The sequence below is a fragment of the Saccopteryx bilineata genome, chromosome 2 (genome assembly GCF_036850765.1).
Source record: "Saccopteryx bilineata isolate mSacBil1 chromosome 2, mSacBil1_pri_phased_curated, whole genome shotgun sequence".
NCBI lineage: Eukaryota > Metazoa > Chordata > Mammalia > Chiroptera > Emballonuridae > Saccopteryx > Saccopteryx bilineata.
The window spans coordinates 28,956,822-28,983,190 of record NC_089491.1 but is presented as its reverse complement, the minus strand read 5'-3'; positions in this window follow the sequence as shown (position 1 = coordinate 28,983,190).

Sequence of the window (26,369 nt, the reverse complement as noted above, 5' to 3'; positions counted from 1 at the left end):
AGCCATCTAAGAACAGTCATTCTTTTTGCTACCCTATAGCAAGAAGCACAGAATAGCAGTTTTAAACCTCACCCTTCCACATCCTATTCAAAGATTAGGTTACAATTAAAAATAGAGTTTTAAATCTGCATCTTGAAACAGGATTTCAAGTGGGCTACATTTTAAAAACACTTCATTGCAAAACTTGAAACCTAGAAAATTAAAGTAAAAAATTTATCAGATCAATAGATATGCTTTTATTTTTCAGGGTGATTTACTGCAAGATATCTTGAAACAGCCTTTCTTCTTATTTATTGTCTAGAGAAAATAAGTAAAACTAAACATCAGCCACTGCTGTCTGTAAACCAAAAAGGAAAATAAATTTGATCTGATATAACAGGGAAAATAATTCATCTTAGAGAAATTTAACACACAGCTATTTTAAGTTTTTCACGTGTGTAAAGCCAGTATCCATGGCCACCATCATAGCCGCCTGGCCTGCACAGGTTCGAATTTGATTCGGACAGACGGTAATGCAACAACGGAGCCAAGAACTGGTGGGCCATTAGCTTTAATCCTAGCTTGCACCCAGCAGGCAAGAAATACACACAGTGGGAAAACACTTCCCTTTCCATTCAGGGCTCCCAAAGCCACTGATTTATCCAAGTTTCCTAGAATCAAAGGTTTGTACCTCACCAGCTTATTCACTTCTGTTCCCCATCTCCTTCTCTCTGCACAAACTCTGCACAAACTGTCAGAGTGCTCTGTTTCTCTGTCAGCACTCTGCCATCTTGGCTGCTTCTCGTCTCCTCCATGTGGCCTTTCTCTGCTCTCCCCTCTAATGCTAATCTCAAGAACCAAGAGAGCAAGCTCCTGGTCTGCTCCATTTTATAGTGTAGAAATCAAAACCTTTAATCCAATATAAAAACGAGGAAGTCTCTGATACAAAGTCACTTAGGGTGGGAAAGGCTTAGTCTTAAAATTAAGCCTTAGGATATAACGACCCTGCCTGCTTACACCCAATGCAAACTAAAAGCGAGTAAACCTATATATCATATTTACAAACTTATTTGACCAACATTCCACCCCTTTTGTGAAGTAGGAGCAACAAGCCTCTGAACTTGAAAGAAACCTCTAAAGGGTTTTAGGTATTGTTTGTGTTGTGCTGTTTGCTAGTCCAGGTACAAACGGGCAAACCACCACTTTCCCACTCTGGCTTGCTTGTAAGGGAAAGCCACCAGGAGTCCCAGCGTCCAAACAGACCTTGCCCCTTTAAACCGCAGGGAGCCTCGGTCCCGCCCATAAGAAGGAGGGGCCAGCGCTGTGTCTGCTGGGAGTTGTAGTTCGAGGCCTGTGAACTACTTGATTCGTTTCTTTCTGCCCCCACCTCGCCCAGGCCGCCAACGGACTCTGAAGCCACTGTTTATTGAGCACGAGACAACCACCGGCGATAAAAGGAGAAAATCTCAGGGGGCCGTGGATGAGTGTCTAAAGTGTGTTTATTGGCAGCGCAAGAGGTGCGCATGCGCGGGTGACCGGGAGGCCCCTGCTCCACCCATGTGTCTCAGGGCCGCTAGGGACCACGAAGAGAGGACACCTGTCAAGTTTGAGATAATACAGCTTGCAGGTCGTGGCTGTTAGCAAGGAGATAGTGGGAGCTGTCCGTTGATCAGGGTTTTTTTCTCATCCTGCCCTGCCTCATCCTGCATTGGGACTCTCCCACTTCTCACCCTTTCCTAATGTGCAGAATTGCAGCTTCCCCACCCTACCCCCACTCCCCCAGCCCACCCCACCCCACCTCCACCGTCTCTCCGTGGGAAGCCTTTCCCTGCTGTGTTGTGAAATCCGCCAGAGCTTCTCAGCCAAGGCCTTTTAGCCCGCCTGGAATTCAAACTGCTTCCTCCTGCCAAATCCAGGTCATGCGAGGCAGCAAAAGGCTTGAGGCACAGGCCCTATGAAGCAAGGCCCTCAAAGCAATGCCCTCAATTTTTCTAAATTTGTGATCACTCAGCCCTCTTCTTCCCCTGCAGAGCTGGGATTAGGTAGGAGATAGATTAGATGAGTAGGTAGATAATGTCCTTAAATTTGCAAAGGGCTTTCACAGCTTCCTTTGCTTTCGGAGGTGGCATCAGTATATGAAAGGACAACGTATCTGAAGAACTCACGAGTGTAAAACACCCTGTGTTTCTCAGAGGGTAGCTTAGGCACAGTTCATTGTGAATTTTTTGGTCTGCCTCTCTGACAGTCTGCAGCACTGTTTTGTTCACCATTGTGTCTACAGTACTAACACGTGGTGGCCTCTTTGTGAATGTCAAATGAGGAAATGCATGAATCCATTGTCTGCCCTTCAGGTCTGTCCCCAGAATCTGCTGGGAGAGGTGGAAATGAAAGTAGAGGTGCAGATTTAAATACGGACTTGGGACAGGAAGGAAGAAGCATACGACTGCCCGGAGAGGTTCCTGAAGCCTGCATGGAGGAAGCAGTATCTGCTAAGTTTTATAACTGTCCATCCTTGAGTTAGCAGATAGGGAGTTATAACACCAGAGCCTCCATGTGAGCTTTGTCTGAGAGGGAAAGGGGACTGAGTAAGAGCCGAGCTGCACAGGAAAACAGATGCTACCCTCTTCCAGGTGATCATCTGGAGAAGCTGCACTTTCCAGAGACCCTGCAGTTCTCCAAGCATCTTTGGAATGCTCTTTGTGGAAAGGCCTTTTGAGCTTACAGCACATTCTTTTGTAACTCCTCAGCAGCGGAACAGCTCGTCTTTCAGAGATTTGATATTTGGGAACAGTCAAAAGTCATTTTGGATGCTGGTCTATAGGATGAGGAAGACAGTTGTGCTGCCTAATAGCTGAAATTTAGGGGAAGATGTGTGTTTGCTTTTTATCCAGGGCAGGGATTCTCATCCTGGAGTGTGTGGAAGTTTTGGGTGTATATGCATTTTCATTAGCTTTTATCAGATTGTTCAAGAACTCCCATGATTCAAAAATGATTAACGGCCCCTACCACAGAGATATGAGATCATTTCTTCTGTGGCGGGGAGGCTGGCTCTGAGAGTGTTAGGAGAGAAGAGGGCAAGTTTCAGCTTCTCTTATTATTTGATATGCGGTCTCAGTGGATTCTAAAGCTGCCAGAGCCTCAGTGTCTCCACAAAGTGTAAGGCAGAACTGGAGGGGTGGTGCAGGGAGGGGAGGAGCTAGAACCAATGATCACTTTTGGATTGGTGCCTCCAGACCCATTTTGTCACAGGGCCCTCACGCCATGTAACAGTCACTATTGAGCTGGAAGCCTTAGAAACAAGTCTGGTCTCCTAATGTCAAAAAACTCTGAATCCCTACCTACTCTTTTCTTTTTTTACACTTTTTTTTTTTTAGAGAGAGGAGACACAGAGAGAAAGAGACAGAGAGATGAAAGAGATAGAAAGAACAGAGGGAGAAGCAGGAAGCATCAACTCCCATATGTGCCTTGACCAGGCAAGTCTGGGGTTTTGAACCAGCGACCTCAGAGATACAGGTCGACGCTTTTACCCACTGCGCCACCACAGGTCAGGCCCTACCTACTCTTGAAGATGAGAAAGGAATTGATGGAAGCCATCCCTGCTAAGTTAATGTGTACAAAGGTCAAAGCCAGGGGCAGACACATAGAGTGAACTGAAATTCTGCTTCCATAGGCTTTCACTACTATTCAGTGTGTGTGTGTGTGTGTGTGTGTGTGTGTGTGTGTGTGTGTATCTCTTTCTGCCTTTGGCTCAGCTATTTTCTCTTTCTGGAATTCCTTCTCTTCATTTTTTTTGCATCTGTCAGATGCAAAAGGAGGAACTAATTCCTGAGGAATGCTAGATTCTTTTTCTAATTTCATGCTTTTATTTTTCTGATCTCCTAACAAGTTTCTAAACATCATTTAAGACTCTTGGACACCCGCTCCACTGCGTACCTTTCCCTGACATTCCCTCCAGGTCCTCCTGGGCTGTTGTTACTCACCTGGCCCCGCTGAGTAAGAGCAGTTATCTCTCCTTGACATTCCTTTTTTTTTTCAGCTGAGGGCTTAGAAGCCCTCTTCAGCCTGGCCTCTGTATTTAACACATCTCCACTCTTCTTTCTTATTCCAGTCATATAGGACACTGTGTTCCCCTCAGAGGCCTTCTCTGATCCCCTTCACCCTCCACCTTGTGACTTTGTAATTTTTTAACATACCTATCATGGCACCTAATACACTGTGTTGAATTTTTTTTGTTTATACACCTATTTCCTGAACTATACTATGGATTCTTTTTACAACAGGGGCCATGTTTATTTCATCCTTAAGCTCGGAACTTAACAGACACTCAAATGTTGAATAAATAAGTAAATGGACAAATGACATAATTTGTTTACATATGTGTCCCTCCCGCTTTATTAAGTCTTTAAGGCTAGTAATATTGGCTCATTTATCTCTGGTTCTTAATAGCTAGCTTAGTGCCTGGCATATAATAGGCACCCAATAAATACTTTTCACTGAGTGAATGAGTGGATTAATGAATGGTCTTTTGTAGTATGTCCATCCTGATACAATCTTTCCCTCCTTTAAAACCTGGAGTGCTTTCCTTGTGTTTATCCTGTGGCATTTTCTTTAGCTTGTTTGTACTCTTCTCAGTATCAGATTCCCCCCTACTCACTGGTCATCTCCTTGAATGCAGGAGTTGAGCCTTAATTCCCATGGTGTCTCCTACAGTGTCTGCCACAGTGTTGGGCATACAGCACGTGCTCATATTTGAGCTTTTCTGATAAAGATGAAGTACCCATCATTCAGAGCCCTCTTCCAGCAATGAAATGCCCAAGTTCATGAGCTGCACGCATTGACTCTTCTGTTTAGGTTTTCTGATTCTTCCAGATTGATTTTTTAAACATTATATTTTTCAAGGAATTTGTCCATTTCACCTAGGTTGTCTAATTTTTTAACATACAGTTCTTCATAGTATTTTCTTACAATTCTTTGTATTTCTGCTGTGTCTGTTGTTACTTCTCCACCCTTGTTTCCAATTTTATTTATTTGAGTCCTTTCTCTTTTTTTCTTGGTGAGCCTGGCTAAGGGTTCGTCGATCTTGTTTACTTTTTCAAAGAACCGGCTCTTGGTTTCATTGATCCTCTGTATTGTTTTTTTAGTCTCTATGTCATTTATTTCCACTCTGATCTTTATTATTTCCTTCCTTCTACTTCCTCTAAGCTATACTTGCTGTTCTTTTTCTAGTTATTTTAGTCGCAGGATTAAGTTGTTTATTTGAGCTTTTTCTAGCTTCTTAAGGTATGCCTGTAATGCTATGAACTTCCTTCTCAGGACTGCTTTTGCTGTGTCACATAAATTTTGAATTGTTGTATGCTCATTTTCATTTGTTTCAAGGAAATTTTTTATTTCTTCCTTGATCTCATTGTTGACCCATTTATTATTTAATAACATGCTGTTTAGTTTCCAAGTGTTTGAGTGTTTTTCAGTTTTTCTATTGTAGTTGATTTCTAGTTTCATGCCATTGTGGTCAGAGAAAATGCTTGATATGGTTTCAATCTTCTTAAATTTGTTGAAACTCGTTTTATACCCTAATATGTGGTCTATCGTAGAGAATGTACTATGCATGCTTGAAAAGAATGTATATTCTGCTGCTTTAGGGTAAAAGGTTCTGTAGATATCTATTAAATCCAGTTGACCTAGTGTGTCCCTTAATTCTGCTGTTTCTTTGTTAATTTTCTTTCTTGAGGATCTATCTAGTGCTGTTAGTGGGGTACTGAAATCTTCTACTATTATAGCATTGCTGTTGATCTCGCCCTTTATGTCCATCAACATCTGCTTAATATATTTAGGTGCTCCTATATTAGGTGCATAGATATTTATAACGGTTATATCTTCCTGTTAGATTGCTCTCTTTATCATTATGTAGTGACCTTCTTTATATTCCTTAGTATAGTCTTTGTTTTAAGGTCTATTTTGTCAGATATAAGTATTGCTACCCAGCTTGTTTTTCATTTCCATTTGCATAAAATATTTTTTTTCCATCTTTACTTTCAGTCTATGTGTATCTTTTGTTTTGAGGTGGGTCTCCTGTAGACAGCATATGTATGGGTCCTGTTTTCTTATCCATTCAATTACCCTATGTCTTTTGATTGGAGCATTTAATCCATTTACATTTAAGGTTATTATTGATATGTAGTTGTTTATGCCATTTTTTTCTTTAAATCTACCTTCCTTTTTATATGTATATATTTTTCTTTTTTTCCCCCCTCCCACTTTGTTCTGTCTACAGCAGGCCTCTTAACATTTCTTGCAGCATTGGTTTGGTTGTGATAAATTCCTTGAGTTTTTTTTTTGTCTGGGAAGCTTTTTATTTCTCCTTCAATTTTAAACGATAGCCTTACTGGATAAAGAAGTCTTGGTTGTAGGTTCTTGTTCTGCCTCACTTTGAATATTTCTTGCCATTTCCTTCTGGCCTCAAGTGTTTCTGTTGAAAAGTCAGATATCATCCTTATGGGAGTTCCTTTGTAGGTGATGGACTGTTTCTCTCTTACAGCTTTTAGTATTCTTTCTTTATCTCTTAGCTTTGGTATTTGATTATGATATGTCTTGATGTGGGTCTCTTTGGGTTCTTTTTTAATGGGGTTCTCTCTGCTTTCTGAACCTGTGTGACTGTTTCCTGCATCAATTTAGGGAAATTTTCAGCTATAATTTCTTCAATTTCTCTATTCTTTGTTCTTTCTCTTCTCCTTCAGGCACCCCTATTATGCGGACATTGTTTCTCTTCATGTTGTAACAGAGCTCTCTTAGAGTTTTCTCAGACTTTTTGCTGTTCTGCTTCCATGCTTTCGCTTATCCTGTCCTCTAAGTTGCTGATTCAATCCTCTGCTTCGTCTAGCCTGCTTTTAATTCCTTCTAGTGTAGTCTTTGTAAGGTCGGTGGTTAGAGGAATTGTCATGTGGGGAACTCAGACCCGCCCACTTTGGCTAGGACTGCCCACAATCAAGCCCGCCAAAGGAAGCTTCCCAGGAACCATTTGGAAAGAAGCAATCGTCTGCCAGCCAGTGAAATTTTACCACGTCATAGTAGCTCCACTTCCCTAGAGGGACCCTTTAAATATCTCCCATGTGGTTTAATCTTTGCAACTTCCCTGACCTCCGTCTCTCCTCCATCTTTCTTTCCTTGGGGCCGGGGAACCTTCCCGGGCGGGATGTGCGCTCTGTACTGAATAAAGCCGTTTATTATTCCACACTTTGTGGCTCTAGCCCTCTTCCTTCCTTCTGGGCAGGGAAAAATACCTTACAGTCTTCATTTCTGATATTGTGTTTGTCATTTTTGTCTGGTTCTTCTTTATGATTTTCATGTCCTTTTTGATGCTTACAATTTCTTTATTTAGGTGTTCATTAAGTCCATCCACTATAACTTTGAGATCCTTAAGCATCCTAACAATCATTATTTTATACTCTGCATCTTATAATTTGATTACTTCTGTTTCATCCAGGACTTATTCTGAGGGTTTGTCTTGTTGAAGCATATGACTTATGTTTCTTTGCCTTTCCATTCTGTGTATGGCTTGTAGGCTTGTTCCACTTGTGGTCTCCTTTCCTAGCAGAGCTGCTTTGAAGTTTTCCACATATTGACTCTTCTAACCCACTACTTTACCTCAGGGGTGTTCAATATTGCTAACTGCTGGACAATAGGAAAGCAACATTGTTTCACATCTGTGTTAGCTGTAATACTCTGTATTAGTAGGTGCCCAGTAAATGTAATTTTCGGATTAAGACAGGATATGAAATCCATCCAGAATGAATGTGCCCAAAGATACAAAAGATGAAAGCATATTAACCAATAAGTAATGGAAAGGCAGATCAGTACATTCTCCCTCAAGGTAACCACTTAAAAGAATTGAAAAACATTGTTTGTTTCTTTGCTTGCTTTCCATAAAAGAGGGAGTACAATATATGCATTTCTTTTCCAAGTCAGAGGAAGGAAGATAGAGAGACAGACTCCCACATGCACCCTGACTGGGATCCACCCAGTAACTCCTGTCTGGGGCTGATGCTTTGCTCATCTGGGGCCATTCTCCCAACTGAGCTATTTTTAGCACCTGAGGTGGAGGCTCCATGGAGCCATACTCAGTGCCTAGGGCCAATGTGCTCAAACCAATCAAGCTATGGCTGCAGAATGGGAAGAGAGAGAGAGAGAGAGAGAGCATAGGGGAGAGAAAAGGGAAGGGGAGGATGGAGAAGCAGATGGTCACTTCTCCTGTGTGGCCTAATCAGAAAATCAAACCTGGGATATACACACACCAGGCTGATGCTATACCACTGAGCCAACTGGCCAGGGCTGCAATGTATGCATTTCAACTTCAAAATATTAAAAAGTCCCTCTAATTTCATCATAGCTTACTAGAGAAGAGCAGTTCTCAAGTGAAGACTCTATTAACAGTTATGGGACTTTTTTATCCATTTGCTTTTTGTGTGGTCATTCACTTCTCTTTCTCCTTTTTACTTTCCATCTTCCTTTCCTTTTTTTTTTTTTTTTAATTCAGTAAGAGGAAGGAAAGCAGAGACAGACTTCTACATCCCCCAACAGGGATCCACCCAGCAAGCCCACCAGTGGGTGATGCTCTGCCCATCTGGGGTGTTGCTCCTTTGCTGAGCAATTGAACTCTTCTGAGCACCTGAAGCATAGGCCATGGAGCCATCCTCAGCACCCAGAGCCAACTTACTTCAATCAAACCATGACTACAAGAGTAGAGAGAGAGAGAGAGAGAGAGAGAAGAGAGGGGGGAGGGGTGGAGAAGCAGATGGGTGCCTCTCCTCTGTGCCCTGACTGGGAATTGAACCCACGACATCCACATGCTGGGCCGATGCTCTACCACTGAGCCAACTGGACAGGGCCCAATATACTTTAAATGAGCATCAACTATGTTCTAGGTATCCATTCTTTCAAGTGCTATATATTCAATTTCTCAAAACCCTCATAACAATTCTGTCATGTAGGTCTTAGTATCTTCATTGAAAATGTGATAAAATCGGAGCTCCAATACAAATAGTTCCCTAAGGCCTCACAGTCAGTGTTGGAGTCAGTTTGAACCCAGATCTTTTAAACTCTGAAGCTTATATGTTGCTGCTTAATTCCTACATTATAAGGCCTCTCTCTACAGTCCAATGGGTCTATTCTCGTGTAGTTTACAATTCGAAAGACAGGTTGTAAAAGTAAATCAAGTACAGGGTCAGAGGTTAGCAAAGGATAACACTGGAACACAGAGACAGCCATCTGTGTCGGGAAGAGGAGAATAAGAGGACTGGGAATGTCTTCTTAGGGGAGGGGCCCCTGGAACTGAGATCTGAAGGAGAAGTGGGAGTTGCTGGATCAAGTCCGGACATCATCTGGATGAGGTCTAGTAAGTGCAGAGGCCTGGGCGTGGGAAGCAACTCAACATATTTAAGGATTGTATTTAAATATTTCTCTGGGTAAATATCTTAGTAATTTTGTTTTCAAACCTTTTTTGTTTTTTTCAAATAGCTCCCAGTGGCTAATTATCTTTGCTTTGTCTAAAAGCGCTGAAGTGTAAGGGCAAACAGTCATTGAAATGGATTAAAGTTTTCATGTTGGTTTCAAACGCTCCCGAGGGGACCAGTGCTTTCTGGTGTCCCAACGACATAGTGAAGTGGCCAATGCCATGACCCTGCTGTCCAGGGAAATCAGATAGCTGAGAAAGTACACTAGGGCCCTGTAGGGGCTGAAAACTCTAAGAGGTAAAGGCTCATGTAATGCTTTTTTTTTTTTTTTTTTGTATTTTTCTGAAGCTGGAAACGGGGAGAGACAGTCAGACAGACTCCCACATGTGCCCGACCGGGATCCACCTGGCAGGCCCACCAGGGGGCGACGCTCTGCCCCTCCGGGGCGTCGCTCTGTTGCGACCAGAGCCACTCTAGTGCCTGGGGCAGAGGCCAGGGAGCCATCCCCAGCGCCCGGGCTATCTTTGCTCCAATGGAGCCTCGCTGCGGGAGGGGAAGAGAGAGACAGAGAGGAAGGAGAGGGGGAGGGGTGGAGAAGCAGATGGGCGCTTCTCCTGTGTGCCCTGGCCGGGAATCGAACCCGGGACTTCTGCACGCCAGGCTGACGCTCTACCACTGAGCCAACCGGCCAGGGCCTTTTTTTTTTTTTTTTAAAAGAGAATTAGTCTTTCTCATTTCCACAGGATATATAAATGTAAATCATGTTATTCTTATGTCAGTTGTGAAATGATTTCACTAGTCACTCCAAACACTCAAATTATTCTAAGATCCAAGGTGGTAGGTCCATGGGGATCCATTCTACTATTCTCTCTAATTTTGTGTACTTTTGATGTGTTGTTAAACAAAAATAATTTTAACTTTTACAGCTGAAAATATTTTTAAAAATGAAGGATTCATTAGGTCATTGCTCGCCCCCCCCCCCCCCCATCGTGTCCTGAGGCACGGAGTCTAAGCCACCAGCAGCACGGCTCATCCACAGTTTTGGAAGCGTTTCCATACATCAGGCAGGGGGAGAGAGATGTGAGCCACCCTGAAAGGACTTGCACTGGCTGTAGACCGAGCGGGTGGGAGGAGCGGCGTGGGGCTGGTTCTGAGATAGCTGCCGAGTCCGCAGCAGATCCCATGGCAGAGTCCCGAACGCGCGTGGTAAACAGAAAGCGGAGGCTCCTGGAGTTGGATGGGGCCTAGCTAACTAGTCTGTGGGAGGAGCCACCTGGCGATGAACCTGAAGTTCCAACAGATACCCAGGAGTGGGGGCAGGCTTTTGTCAGAATTAACCCACAGCTATCGGCAGGCTGTGAGTCTCCTCTCCTTACGCTCCAGCTGCTGGAATTTCCATTGAGAACTTTTCAGAATTCTCTCCTGTCAATGTTTTCCATAATACTTTTAAAAAATGTTTAAGTAGACTTTGTTTGGGGGAGCCAGTTTAGGTTCTAGGAAAGTAGAATGGAAAGTCAGCATTCTCATCTACCCCGTGCCCCCGCACACACGCGGGTTCCTTCCCCCGTAACCTCCCGCACCACAGTGCTTTCGATTAATCTCGTCTTTAAATCAGAAATGTTATCGATGCCTTGTTTATTTATTAAATATACAGTGAACATTTTCACCATCTGGCTGGCATTTTGCTAGGTCTTTACTAAACAAGCCTAGCCCCTGCTTTTATGTTGTTCTTAGTCTAGTGGGAGAGAGAGTCATTAAGAAATAATTTTAGCCCTGGCCGTTTGGCTCAGCGGTAGAGCGTTGGCCTGGTGTGCGGGAGACCTGGATTCAATTCCCGGCCAGGGCACATAGGAGAAGCACCTATTTGCTTCTCCACCCCCACCCCTCCTTCCTCTCTGTCTCTCTCTTCCCCTCCCGCAGCCAAGGCTCCATTGGAGCAAAGATGGCCCTGGCGCTGGGGATGGCTCCTTGGCCTCTGCCCCAGGCGCTGGAGTGGCTCTGGTCGTGACAGAGCGACGCCCCGGAGGGGCAGAGCGTCGCCCCCTGGTGGGCAGAGCGTCACCCCTGGTGGGCGTGCCGGGTGGATCCCGGTCGGGCACATGCGGGAGTCTGTCTGACTGTCTCTCCCCGTTTCCAGCTTCAGAAAAATACAAAAAAAAAAAAGAAATAATTTTACTTTTATCTATGTCTATGAGTGTGAGTTTTGTATCCCACCTATGTGTGAAGTCATACAGTTCTTAGCTTTTTCTGATTCACTTATTTCACTCAGTAAAATGTTCTCAAGGTCCATCCATGTTGCCGTAAATGGCAGTATGGCCTCATTTCTTATGGCTGAGTAGTATTCCATTATATATGTGTATTATATCTTCTTTATCTAATCCTCTATCAAGGGACACTTTGGTTGTTTCCCTGTCTTGGCCACTGTGACTATTGCTGTGATGAACATGGAGGTGCATGTGTCTTTACATACCAATGTTGTCAGGTTTTTTGGGTAGACACCCAGTAGAGGGATTGCTGGGTCATAAGATAGTTCTAATTCTTAATTTTTTGTGGAACCACCATATTTTCTTCCATAATGGCTGTATCAGTTTACATTCCCTCCATTACATTTAATTTTGTAAGTAAAATATAATAAAATAAAATAAATAATTTTATGAGATGCCAGCGGCAGGGGCTGGGGAAGGGGTGGCAGGCACCATGTCTGGCCAGGAAGGTGGCAAGAAGAAGGCCTGCAGCAGCCCAAGACACAGGCCAAGGAGACTGACAGGAGATAAGGCACTCAAGCAGCCGCAAAGAGGAACAGAAGGAACTGGAGGAGCTACAAGCGAAGGCCTGTGGGGAGGAGCCCCTGGCCACAGGTGGGATTGAGAAATCTGGCACAGAGCGAGCTATTCTCTGTGCCTGGGGCAATGGTGATTCTTAATTCCATTCCTGTTTGAACATCTGGATTCCCTGTGATAACATCTCCTGCCACCTGTAGCTAGAATGAAGCGGTGTCTTGGAACCTGTTGTATATTTAAGAATAAATTTTTGTTTAAAATAAAAAAAGAAAGAAGAAAGAAAGAATTTTACAAAAAAAAACCTAGTTACAAACTGTGATGAGGAGAAGCAGAGGATGCTACGACTACGTATACTTCAAGAACTCCCCCAGTTTGAGTGGTCAGGATAGGCCTTCCCAGAGAGCAACAGGTAAACTGAGATCTGAAGGGGAAGTAAGGATGAGCTAGTAGGCAAAGATGACAGGGACTGCATTTTAGGCAAACAAAGTAACTGCCTGCAAAGCTCTTTAGGCAAAAAGGAACCCGACATATTTTAGGAGCTGAGAGTTGGCGGACAAGGACAGAGATGCGGTGGGAGAGTCAGGTGGAGGCCAGACCTGTGGCTGCTGTAAGCTGTGTTCGTTTGTCTTTACCCTGAGCGCTGGGTGACAGTGGATGGGTCTTATCTAGGAGGAGACTTGCCGGGATTTTGTTTTAAGACAAAGGCCCTGCGTGCATTGTGAGGAATGGCAGGAGTGGAGTAGCAGTGGAACTAGGGAGACTTCCTAGGAAACTATTGGAATAGACCCAGAGAAGACAGAGGTGTAAAGTGGATCGATGGAAATGGACTGCTACCATCAACATGTATAAGGTGGAATCAACAAGATTTGGTGTTTGCTTTGAAAAGGTAGGAAGGTGCTGGGTTTCTAGGCTTAGAAAACTGGATAGATCTGCTGCTCTCACTGAGACGGGAGAAAGGGTGAAGAGAAGGTCAGGAATTTACAATGGGCTTTATAGCAATTATTTTTCTATTCCAAATAATTTTCCTGTGCTAGGCACCATGCTAGGAGATTCACATTCAGTATCATAGAAGTCCTTCTATCTGACACAATAGCAGCTGGCAGCAGGTTGGTTCTCATGCTCTTACAGGTCAATGAACTTCAAGAGACTGTAGTTACTGTCTTCTGTTATTATTTCAAGTGCACATTGTTTATTACCTATGTACCTCCATTAGCATATGGATATTTGAAGCTATAAGCATTGTTTCCAACTCCCCAATTATTTTTTCATATGACTCAGTGGGCAACTCCCACACCTTTCCCCCCCCTTCTTTTTCTTCTTTCCATTCTATACCTACTCCATAGTGACTTGTGTAACAGGTTCATCTAGGTATCTTTCCCCTCCCCTTCCATAGTCAGTTTCAGGTTCTCTTGATCAGAGCTGGTGGGGGTCATTGGGCAAACAAGGTCTCAAACCACACATGGTAGAAGTTCATCTTTGACCCATTATCTCAAACCCTCCGTCCCACTGAACATGACAGTGGTTCTTCCCTGGCCTCACTTCCCTTCCTAAAGCACTGCAGTGATTCATCCATTGTTACAGGGAGCAGCCCCCCAATTCTCACCTTCCATGCCAAAGCCATTATCAGAACAGACTATGGCATTATTTCCATCCTTTCCTTATTTGAGACGGCCTCTATTCTTCTGAGGTCCTTCTGTTATGGGTTCTCTCTAATAGCAACCAAGCGTATAGTTGCCATCTAAGTAGTTATTGAATTAATGAATGAACCATGTTGCTGGGAAAGCAAAGAATACCTTACTTGGAGGGAGATCAGGCCCTGTCTTTAAGATGAATTTTGTTTTCTTCAATTTTCATAAACAACAGCTCATCTCTAACCTATTACCAATTTTCAACTGTTAATTCATTTATAATAGTATAGTTAATTCTACATGAATGACTGTCCTATACAAACCTGGTACTCTCAAGTGAATTAGTGTTTAAATTATAGGTAAATTTGTACCAAAATACCACTAAAAAGTAGCAACTAAAAATGAAAAGCTAAAAGTATTATTTCATGATGCTGCCAAAAGAGAAATCCAGATTTTTAGCTTTGGCTGTCCATTGACCATAACTAGATGACTTTTCTAATACTTTGATGCCTCTTCTACGGTTGCATTGAATAGCATGCTTCAGTCTAGATGGTTTTATTATTTTGTGCATTTTGGTAGCACTTCATATTTTCTAAGTGCAGGACAATCATATTCATTAGTATTTCTGCAAAGCTCTCCAGTATGGTAGCTCAGCATTACTGAAGCCAAGCACAGAAATAAGTACACTTATTGGAAAGATACTGATAGGAGCCAAATGAAATGTCAGTGAACACCAATGCCCAATATTCAGAATGTTAGTTTTCCTAGACACATTTCAGCAAGACTACCTAAACCTCTTTCCATATCGTTTGGATTTCTAAACCCCAGAAATAAACCCAACTGTGAAGGAAATAAGTGATTATTATATTAGATCCTACTTTAAATGTTAAGTTTTATATTATTATTTAAAGCGTAAGTATGCAGAAGTCCAAGTTTACGAAGGTAATGTTTAAGTCTGTATTTGATATGGTAACTTGTTTGCGTTTTTGACCAGAGCAATTGTTTAACAATCAGATTAAAGTCAAAATTAGATGCTCTTTCTGAATTATTCAATTAAATGGACGAGAGTGCCTCAAGTTGCCTGAAATTTTCCATTTTAAAGATCAAATTGTAGTTAATTAGCCAAAAACGTTCACCTGTCCTCACCTATACTGAGAATCTGGTCTACTGGAGAATAGCGCTCCAGTACTTGAACGGCTCAGGGACAGACAGGGCAAACACAAGCAGTAAGCGCCCCTATCTTTTGCTTCACCAAAGTCACATGTGGCCCCAATCTCATGGTGCGGCGTGGGGGGCTCTCCCTCCAGCCTCTCACCCTTGTTTCAGACAAAAAGGAGAAAGAGGAGGAGGAAGCAGGAGAGGAGGAGGAAGGGAACAGTGCAGATAACAGGAAAACAAGACTTCTCAGTGACTGTCCAGCGGACTCCCCAGCGAACGAGCCATTGTAGCCTCACTGACCAGAGTTCCCAACCCTGCCCCCCGCCACCCCCGCCCAGCACCATGCGAGATAAGAGAATAATGTGTTTGTTTTTTTAAAAACCGGGCATACTGCCATCGTAAACAAAACTGATATTCTGATAATAATGAAGAAAGAACAAATGGACACAAGCTGAGGCAGAAACGAGCCATCGCCACTGTACCGACTGTTTTCCATGTGAATTACAGGGACACGTGAACGTGTGCTGCAGAGAAAGGACGCGCTGAGTGTGGCCAGAACAATTGGAGGAAGAGCTGGTGCTAAACAGCTGTCATGGAGGTCACCAGCCCTTCCTGTAACCTGGGGGGGGTGGTGGTGGGGGGGGATGTTTAAGATTTCAAGGTGGAACCACATGTGTAAAGAGCCATGCATAATTACGACCAAGATGATAAACTCTGCGCAGAGTGTATTTTAAATTCCTCCCAGTGTGCACAAGGAGGCACGATGGACATTCAAGAATGTTCATTCCAGAATTATTTGTAACATCCAAATTTGGGGAAAAAACCCTAAATGTTCATCAACAGAAGAATAGATAAATTTTGGTTAATTCATATACTGTGGAATACTTGTCAACAGTTAAAATAAGTAAAATTTGACAAAGCGAGGTGGTAGGTAGTAAAGTGTATGTTATCATACTCATTTTGTTCTTCTGTGTGGTTGAAATATTTCATAACTTAATAAATTAGCAAAACAGAACAAAGGTTGGGCATTGATTTCCAATATTTGTTCCACAAACCACCTGCATCAAAATCACTGAAGGTATGTGTTAAAATGCAGATTCCGGAGGCCCTGTAGGGTCTAGTACCAGAAACCGCAGGCTTGAGCCCAGCAGTTGGTATTTCAGACAAGGCCCCCAGGTGCTTCCTAGAGGACCGCTGACACAGGGTTTGTTTGGGGAAAAGAGTTTAATGGAAAACAGAAATTGAGAAGTTCTCTGGGCCACACAAATAAGTCATGCAGAGCCTTGAGAAGGGCTCAAACTATTTTATATTCCGGCACACAGGCAAGGTGGGTAGTTTAGAGGTGGGCAGGATCTATGAGGATTAAACTATGAGAAATGGAGAACCCAAATATCAGTGGTTTAACTAAATAAACCTTGCCTGACCAGGCGGTGGCATTGTGGATAGAGCGTCAGACTGGGATGCGGAGGACCCAGGTTCAAGACCCCGAGGTCGCCAGCTTGAGCGTGGGCTCATCTTGTTTCAGCAAAACTCACCAGCTTGGACCCAAGGTCGCTGGCTTGAGCAAGGGGTCACTCAGTCTGCTATACCCCACGGTCAAGGCACATATGAGAAAGCAATCAATGAACAACTAAGGTGCCACAACGAAAAACTGATGATTGATGCTTCTCATCTCTCTCTGTTCCTGTCTATCTGTCCCTACATATCCTTCTCTCTGACTCTCTCTCTCTTTGTCTCTGTAAAAAAAAAAAAAAAAAAAAAAAAGCCTTGCATTTCCTGCTCCTGAGGAAGCAGTCTGGAGGTAGTTAGCTCTCCACAGCGTCAGGAATTCAGATTTGTTCGTGCTCAACACACCACACTCACCTCATTGCCTGAGAGTTTCAGCCACCATGACTACACTGCCACCAATATGAAAGAGGAAAAAAGAAAAAGGACACATTCCAAAAGGATACTTCCTGAAAGCAGAACAAACCACTTTTGCTCACTTCCAGATCATAGTCTTGTGGCCATAAATAGCTGGAAGGGAGACTAGGGCATGTCTTTATTTCAGGTGGCCAGGTACCCAGCTAAAGTGGGGAGGGGGGGTCCTATTACCACGGAGAAAGGAGTAGAATGGACCTAGGAGCCTCTGTCACAGAAGACTAGGGGTTAATAGCCTATAAAAGCTCAGATGCTAAGATCCAGGAAGCTGCTGTGTAGACTCCAGGATCAGAGCAATGCTGGCCAAGTGATTTCTGGGGTAGCACATAGGCTAGATTCTTACATTTCAAAATGTGGTACTGGGCCAGCATAATCTACATCACCTGGGAGCCTGTTAGGAATGCACATTCAGGCCCCACCCCATTTCTTCTGGATTGGAATCTGCATTTTAACATGATCCCCAGACCAGGCTAGACAGAGAAAGGTTAGAAACTGAGAAGGCTTGTAGCACAGAACAGGGACTAGAGGTGAGAGTATTCCGGGTAGAGTGGTGGTTGGGCTCCTGGGAGTCACTGAGCTCCCTATGGAAATGAATACAGTTGGGCCAGAGAGCAGAGGGTTTAGACTTAGCAGAAGAAATAGCCAGCAAAGGAGAACGAGGAAGAGGAAGAAGAGAGACACAAGAACCTTGAAAAGAACATGGCCTTGGCAACACACTTTTAAAGTCAGTGAAATGCAGATTTAATTGCCCTGCATTGTGGACTAAACTGTACTTAATCCTCTCATCATCCCTGAGTGGTAGCAACTAGGATTCCCATTGGAGGTGATGTGACAAAACAGCTTCAGAGATGTTAACTTGCCAAGGTCGCACAGCTAGGCTATTAACGTAGCTTATGAGAATACTTTTTGTAATGATCTGGCCAGTTTCCAAAGCACTGTTATAGTCATCATCTAAATTAATCCTCACAATAACTGAAGTAAACAGAAAGTGGCTATTTAAATTTTGCACCTAAGGAATTCCAGGACTTTGGCTTCTTGGGCTAATCCTCCCCCCCCCCAGTTTTGTTGCCCAATTTCTTGGTACACAATGACAAGGAAGAGAGAGGGCTGGGAGCGTAGGGGGTTCACAGAGCCTGAATTTAACTGTGTGAGTGTCCAGCCCTGCAACAGACATACAGCAGACCCTCCACGATAACTGATACTGTTAAAATTACAACCACTGATTTTGTTCAAGGGGAAAGTAATATTAGAAAAGTAGCTTATTGGGGAGATGAGTACAGAAGCCAGATATGGAGAGCAAATTTAAGGATACAATGTCAGCAACCAGGAAAGGACTTCTGAACAGTGCTGCAGAGCACTGGGGCCGGACAGGCTGTCTACTTGGCGGTGCTGTACTTATTAACCTGGCAATGTTGGGCACATTACTCAACACCCCCTTGCTTCCACATCCTCTTTCTCAAACTTGAAATAAATAGTACTTTGTTGGTTAATATTATGAGGATTAGATGAGATAAGACAGGGGTCCCCAAACTTTTTACACAGGGGGCCAGTTTACTGTCTCTCAGACCGTTGGAGGGCCAGACTATAAAAAAAACTACGAGGCCCTGGCCGATTGGCTCAGTACTGGGTAGAGCGTCGGCCTGGCATGAGGAAGTCCTGGGTTCGATTCCCGGCCAGGGCACACAGGAGAAGCGCCCATCTGCTTCTCCACCCCTCCCCCTCTCCTTCCTCTCTGTCTCTCTCTTCCCCTCCTGCAGCCAAGGCTCCATTGGAGCAAAGTTGGCCCGGGTGCTGAGGATGGCTCTATGGCCTCTGCCTCAGGTGCTAGAATAGCTCTGGTTGCAACAGAGCAATGCCCCAGATTGAGCAGAGCATCGCCCCCTGGTGGGCATGCCGGGTGGATTCTGGTCGGGCGCATGCGGGAGTCTGACTGCCTTCCCGTTTCCAACTTCAGAAAAATACAAAAAAAACAAAACAAAACAAAACAAAAAAACTATGAACAAATCCCTATGCACACTGCACATATCTTATTTTAAAGTAAAAAAAAACCAAAATGAGAACAAATACAATATTTAATATAAAGAACAAGTAAATTTAAATCAACAAACTGACCAGTATTTCAATGGGAACTATGCTCCTCTCACTGACCATCAACGAAAGAGGTGCCCCTTCCGGAAGTGCAGCAGGGGCCGGATAAATGGCCTCAGGGGGCCACATGCGGCCTGCGGGCTGTAGTTTGGGGACCCCTGAGATAAGGTATAGACTGAGGATGATAAGCCCAGTGCTCAGAAGAAAATGAATGTTTGCTAATTATAGCTATTAGTAAATCTGCTTATGGATGGAAGAGTAAAACAAGGTGGAAGTTAAAGCAGTAGGTTCAAGTAGTCCCTAAGACGAAGAATGCAGTAACCTATATACCAGCCTTGGGTGTTTATCAAAGTTTATAGACTCCATATCAACTTTAGATTTAAATGTGAAGATACTCTATCTTCCTGGGGCCACAGGCTTTACACATTGATTACCATGAATTTGCCTTCAGATAATACGGCATTCATGACTGACATATCCAAGTTGTATATTTTTAAATCCTGTATTTCTCCCAAATATATATGGTAACTCTGAAGCTAGCAGACGAATATGAAACAAGTAGTCACTTTCTTTATCTTAAATGTTCATGAAGTAAAAGAAGTGAAGGGAAAATGGCAATGAACTCCTATTGTCTCATTTATGAGAAGCTTTGGCACAGCTTATAAAAGTGACAGATGTTCTGCTTCCTAGAACCTTTTTGTTCCATCCTGAAAAATCTATATTTTCCTTTAGTAGATTGATTTCTTGTTATAGAGCAGGAACGGCTATTAAATATCTTTATTTGGGAGCTGGGGATGCCAAAATGTGAGAGGGGAAATGCATCAATACTTAAAGGAAAGTTGATGGGATGGGTAGAGAAGGACTGGAGAGGAGGTAGTCTATATCTGGGAAATTATTTACAATTGGACTGCAGGACAGAAAGACTTGCCAGAGGAGGAGTAGGGGGAGCAAATGAAGAAAGCATCCAATCACAGGTAAACCCCTTGATGGATGAGGAAGACACTCTAATAGATGAGCAAGCACTTTCCCCAGCGGCCAGCTGACTCACCTCATCTCTCTTTTGGCTTGGAGCACAGTGGAAAGATTCAGTGTAACAAATTATGGAATATATAATAGTGAACCAGCTGATGCAAACTAATAACAATATGAGGTGTTCTTTTCTGTTTTGATGCAGGGCTACTGATTTCTCTTCTGGGGTGAGGTTGGATTTTTACTACCAAAATAGTTAAAAATTGAGTTGACAATTTATAACCAGTGTCCCAAACACCACTTTTTGCAGCACTAGAAATATTTATGTGGTATATTTATAGTTTGAAAGTCTGCTCACCTGCATTGTCTCATTTTACCTTGTAAATAACCTTGTGAGGGAAGTGTCGTTTTCTACATTTTATCCTTGAGAAAACTGAGGTTTAGAGAAGATAATGGACAGCAGTATCCACACCTGGCTGTGTCTTAACATGTTACCTCTTTTTGGTTCCACCAATAAATGTCAATTAATGGCTACAGTTCCCACAAAGGGCTTATAAGAGGCCCATCTCTGCCAAGCATACCCTAGGTTTCAATAATGGTTTTCCCTCCAGGCCAATTCCATGGTCCTGACATCTCTCAAAGGCCTTACGAGCCCACCTGCTCCCACTTAAGGTCACTGGGAGACCTGAAATGAGGGTGAGTGCTAGGAGTGGGACAGAACAGTGCAGTTGTACCAGAAACTAAGCTACAGCATCCCTGGGCTCCAAGGGCCCTGGGTCCTTGGTGTCTCATTGTTCCTGTGCAGCTCACACCTCCTGCAGCCCCCTCACAAATGTCCCCCTAGAGCCCCTGGGCTATCATCCAGACATCCTATGTATACCATCCCTCAAAAGGCCCTCTTGCTTCTATCACCCTCTGGACACCTCAGCCAGGAGAGCAATTGCTTAGTGCAAATTACTACAGGGGGCGGGGGCCATCCTTAACCACACCAGTAAGTACTCCTTCATCCGTGGGCAGAAAGCCTCCAGACTTGAAACTACTTCTCCACTTCCTCCTTCTCTGATAACATCCTGGTCTAGAGGAACCTCTCCTATTATCAGTCATCAGTGAGCTTAGAATTGTGCCTATACTCAGAGAAGAGGGAGCTGCCTAGCCTAAGCCTGGCAGTGCAGAGTAATGCCAATTACAGCTAGGTAGACCAAAATAGTTACTAGCTAGTGTACAGATTTGCCCGTATTGACGTTCAGGCAGCACCTTGTTAGCTGCGGTAGCTTGGGCAAATTGCTTACCTTCTCTGTGGCTTCGTATATGCATCTTTAAATAGGGTAACAGTAGTACATATGGAGTGATAACGAGAATTAGAAGTACTATGTATGTAAAGTATTTAGAACAGTTCCTAGTACTCAAAAAAGCTATATGAAGATTAGATAAACTGGATTTTTAAAAATTACCTACTTTTAAAAGTGTCTGTTCCACACCAGTTTATTGCCACCTGAACTTCAGCTGGAGTTCTGACCGTTCAGATGCAGATAAATGGTTTAGATCTCCCTTTCCATGAACTATGGAAAAACCTAAAAATCACCCCAAGAATTCTTTGAATTCCCAAGTGTATTTTACATTTCTTGATTAGCTCAGGCTCTAAATGCCAGCTTCTTTAGAATTATTCTGTCTGGGAGACATTTCGTTGTTCTGCACATTGTGTCCCACAAATACTTAACTCCAATTAATATCGATGCAAAATTTACCAAAGCATTCATGTGTGCAGCAAACTTTGCTGAACCTTTGAAGAAAGGAATGGTTTACATTGCAACAACTCAATCAGTTTTAAAGTCAGCAACAGTCATCCCTACTCTTATTTTTTTTTTATTCATTATAGAGAGGGAAGAGAGAGAGAGAGAGAGAGACAGAGAGAGAGAGAGACAGAGAGAGAAGGGGGGAGGAGCAGGAAGCATCAACTCCCATATGTGCCTTGACCAGGCAAGCCCAGGGTTTTGAACCGGCATCCCTACTCTTTATAAGGCCTTTGGCTATGTCGCCATCTTAGAACCCAACTTCCTGCCTCGTTCCTTAATTCCCCTCTCTCATCCTTTTCCCTACTGTCGCTCCTCCTCAAGCCTTTACTGCCAGATTGCCTGAAACTCCAAATTCTTCTGGTTCCAGTATGCAGACAAACCCATTAAGCTCTCCCCAGTCCACTTTCAAGAAAAAGCCTGGCTAAGCCTTTAATTGCCACCACTTCAGTCACACAGACATTGGTAACAACTTGAAATAATCCTTTTGAAGGACTTCATTGAATTATTGGCGAAGCTTCAGCTAGTCCTTGCTCTGTGTTTGTATGGGGGTGGGAAATGGAGAGAGGATGGTTACTTAACATACATTATCTCCATTAGTTCTCACAGCAAAGCTGCAAGGTAGAGCGGATTCTCCCCACTTTACAACTGGGAAAATTGAGGCTCAGAGAAGTTAAGGAATATACACAACATCATCTAGCTGAGGAGGGTTGAACAGAGTTAAGACCGCGTGGGTCAGACTCAGAATCCCTCACTATGTTCACGGCCTCATACATTGTGCTTGGCCTTGGTTCCCTAAGGTCCCACGGTGGTGGCAGAGATCAGAGGAGTCAAATGCAGCTCCGCCCTGGTCCCTTCATCTTGGACAAACCCCAGCTGTGCTCCTGGCTGCCATCTTGAGTGTCCATGTTTTCATTTGTGGTGCCCAGACCTGAGCCTAGCCTTCCAGGCAGGATCTGACCAACCCCCAAGAGAGCAGTGCCTTCCACTCAATTCTTTACCCTGGATGTCTAGTCACACAACCAGAGGTCCCTTTGGTTCCTCGAACCCACATTTCACTGCTGATTCATCCTGAGTTTCCAGCCAACGGAAACCTCTAAAACAAAGGTCCTCCTTGAACTCTGGAGTCAGTCCCAGGGTCAGTCCTTGCTTCACCGCTTCCTGCGAGACTTGGACAGCTCACCACTCTATTTTAGGTCCCAGTTTCCCTGGATGCTCATAGAGACGATAATATTATTTACCTTATAAGGCTGTTAGAAAAATTAAATAAAATTAATGCATGCAGGTGCTAATCTAGTACCTGAAACATTATAAAGTTCAGTAAATATTAGCTGTAATAAATATTATTATAAATGCTCTTCCTCTCCCTCACCTCCACACAAATCTGATCTCTCCACTCCTCTGTTTTTCCCACCTCCACATGAGCCTCTGTGTGTGTGTGTATACACACACACACACACACACACACACACACCCCTTATTGGAAGGCACCCTCCTAAAGCAGAAGGCTTGGCCTCACAAACCAGGATTCAGTTGTCTCACATGCTAGCTATGTGACCTTGGGCCAGATGTTCAACCTCTTTTAGCCACAATTTCTTCTTCTGCAAAATAGAAACTGTAATTTTGTATTCTCTTAACTCACAGCATTATCAGAAGGATTACATAAAGTAGAAACATAAAGGAGTTCCGTATTTATCTTATTTTCAATCCCCAAATAAAGTATGTTAGTAGATTTTTTTAAACCAAGTGAAGGACTTTATACTAATCTCTGGTAAATTGTATAGACTCATTTAGGATTTATCAGACTAACATTGTTTTAAATTATTTCTCTATGTTCAGTTTTCACATCTTTTTCTCATGTGATATATTTATCTGCTCATGAGCTTTAAAATCTCTTTATAGGTGTCCCAGCTTCAATTCCCAGTCAGGGCACACAGGAGAAGTGACCACCTGTCTCTCCACCTCTGCCCCCTCCCCCCCCCCTCTCTCTATCTCTCCCTTCCCCTCCCGCAGCCATGGCTTGATTGGTTCAAGTGCATTGCTCAGAGCTGAGGATGGTTCTGTGGAGCTTCCACCTCGGGCATTAAAAATAGCTGCATTGTGAGCATGGCCCCAGATGGGCAGGGCATCGGCCCCAGACAGGAGTTGCTAGGTAGATTCTCATTGGAGCACATGGAGGAGTCTGTCTCTCTGTCTCCCCTCCTCTCACTTGGAAAAGAAGAAAAAAAATCTCTTCATAATAAAATGAAAGTATAGGAACACTATTTCCCAGTCACACATTTTATGTTATTAATTAAGAACAAATCTGCACCAATTGGCTGCATTACATACTGGACTGGAGCAATCGCAGAGCCAAAGAAATATAATTTGGGGTGGGTGCCCTCATATCTATTACTACATTGTTGAAGTGACCTACATACTTAACCTTAAATGTTAATGTCTTGAGACAGTTATTCAACCTTTCATAGAAACCTAGAAAAATCTCAAAACGCCCATGGAACAAACTTGTCACGTCGATGGTAATTTTCCTTAGCAGCATTCCCTGCTGGGCCTGTCTGAAATGCCGAAGATGAAACTGCAGAATTTAAAATCTTAGGATTCATCGCCTAACTTCAACGGTGAAGGACCTGGGTATCATCCGGACTAACCCCTACCTCTTATGGATGAAAATAATGACCCTGGAGAGAGAAAACTGCTTATTCCAAATCACTCCGAATAGTGGTAGAGCCCCAGGCAAACCCAGGTCAGCAGGAACCAGAGCGGGCAGGCCATAGGAAGAAGAGGTATATTTTGCACATATCTAGGGGTTTTTCATTAAAAAAAAAAAATTATACTCATGTTTTACATTTTAATTCACACCGTCTGTATAATAAATTTTCCTGATTTGGACTTTGTTTTTGGGTTATGATTGGTGTTGATGCCCTCTTCTTCCCTTTTATTACGTGACAGATGTTCATTTACAGAGATATATTTCAAAAGACATAGTTTTCAAAAGACCTAGTTTGGCCAAACTAGAAAACAGTACTGTATCTTATATGCACATGTCTAATTCTTATTCCTCTTCCTAGACCTTGTTCTCTACCCTTAAGCTGGCAGGATGTCAGGAGAAGGAGGACCCCTCAAAACTGTCACTGGGGGTTGTGTGATTGGGAACTCAAAACCTCACCAGCTGATCTTTTTAGAAAAAAGCATTTCTGTGACTGGTTTTGAGGATGAAGGAGCCTGTCCCTTCCCCAGCGCGGGGTGCACAACCGCCCTGTGCCCGGCAGTAACCCCGGGATTCCCTGGAACTATCTTCAACAGAGCCAGTTGGGAAGAGAAAAAACAGAGAACGTGCTCTGTTTCACTTTAAACCTGGTCATTAGGTCGGAGCCCCTCCCTGGCAGCAATGGGAACAGTAACTTTGCGCCCACGTGGCTTTTCCGCGGGCGTGTGCTGCGTTGGGAAGCCCGGGTCTCCTTCCCTTAGCCGCCTTTTTGGGAAAGACGTGCTCGGGAGAGATGGCAGAGCTGAATAGGGGCTAGCTATGGGTGAAGGGACAGTGTCGAAACAACAGATGGGGACGGAGAAACAGAAGTAATGCGGTGTCCCGGCAAGGAGACGCCTGGGGATAACGGCTGAGGGACCCAAGGTCGCCCCGCCGGGCCTGACATTGTGCCCAGCCCCGCTAGACCCAGAAATTAGGGCATATCCGCAAAGCCCACACCCTTTATTTCAGAGGGAAACGGAAACCACCAAAGAATAAACGGTCTGAAAGCGCTGCCGCGTTGGGAGCGAGCGGCGCGCAGGCGCGCAGGGCTCCGCGTCTGCCCTCGAGTTACCCGGCGCCGCTAGCCGGGCGAACTAGGTGAAAGGTAACTAGCAGTCGCTGCTCCGGCGCATCGCCGCGGCGGGCGGGAGGGCGGGCGAGCTCTGGCCTGCGCGGCGGGTTCCCGACCTCCCCAGTTTCTCCAAGTCTGTATGTCAGCCTGCTGTGGCTGTGGCAGGGGCCAAGCATGAGCCGATGGGCGGGTAGGAGTGAGGGGGGGCATTGAGCAGACTTGGAAAATTCTTGTTACTCAACCCTCAATGGGGAAATTAAGTCAAAGAAGGGTGCAGGGTAAAGTACCACTTACTTAGGGCTGTTAGTATGCCCGACACCGTGCTGGGCGTGTCTCTGCGTTATTTTAATTCTCAAAACACTACGAACGAGGCAATTTGGACTCCCATTTATGAAAGAGGAAACTGAGGCACAGCGAGTTCATGTAACTTGCCCAAGGTCATCCAATCAATAATGGGCAACTTCTATAAATGGTCCCTGATTTCAAGGTGTTTGGATTTTGTTTTCTTTTTGCCCTAGTGCTATCAAATGACAAGTGTAGCACATTTTAAAAGGCACCCTCATAGGCATCACTCGTTCCATCCTTACCTGAGACCTATGAGGTGGTAACTATCAATATCCCCCCCTTTTGAAGTTGGGAAAACTGAGATTCAAGAAAGTTGTTCTGGGATCACACAGAGACTAGAAGATTTGACATTTTGTGGCTCATTTTAGAAGGATTAAAAAGCTCAAAACTCCGTCGGCCTAGCGTGCGGAGGACCCGGGTTCGATTCCCGGTCAGGGCACACAGG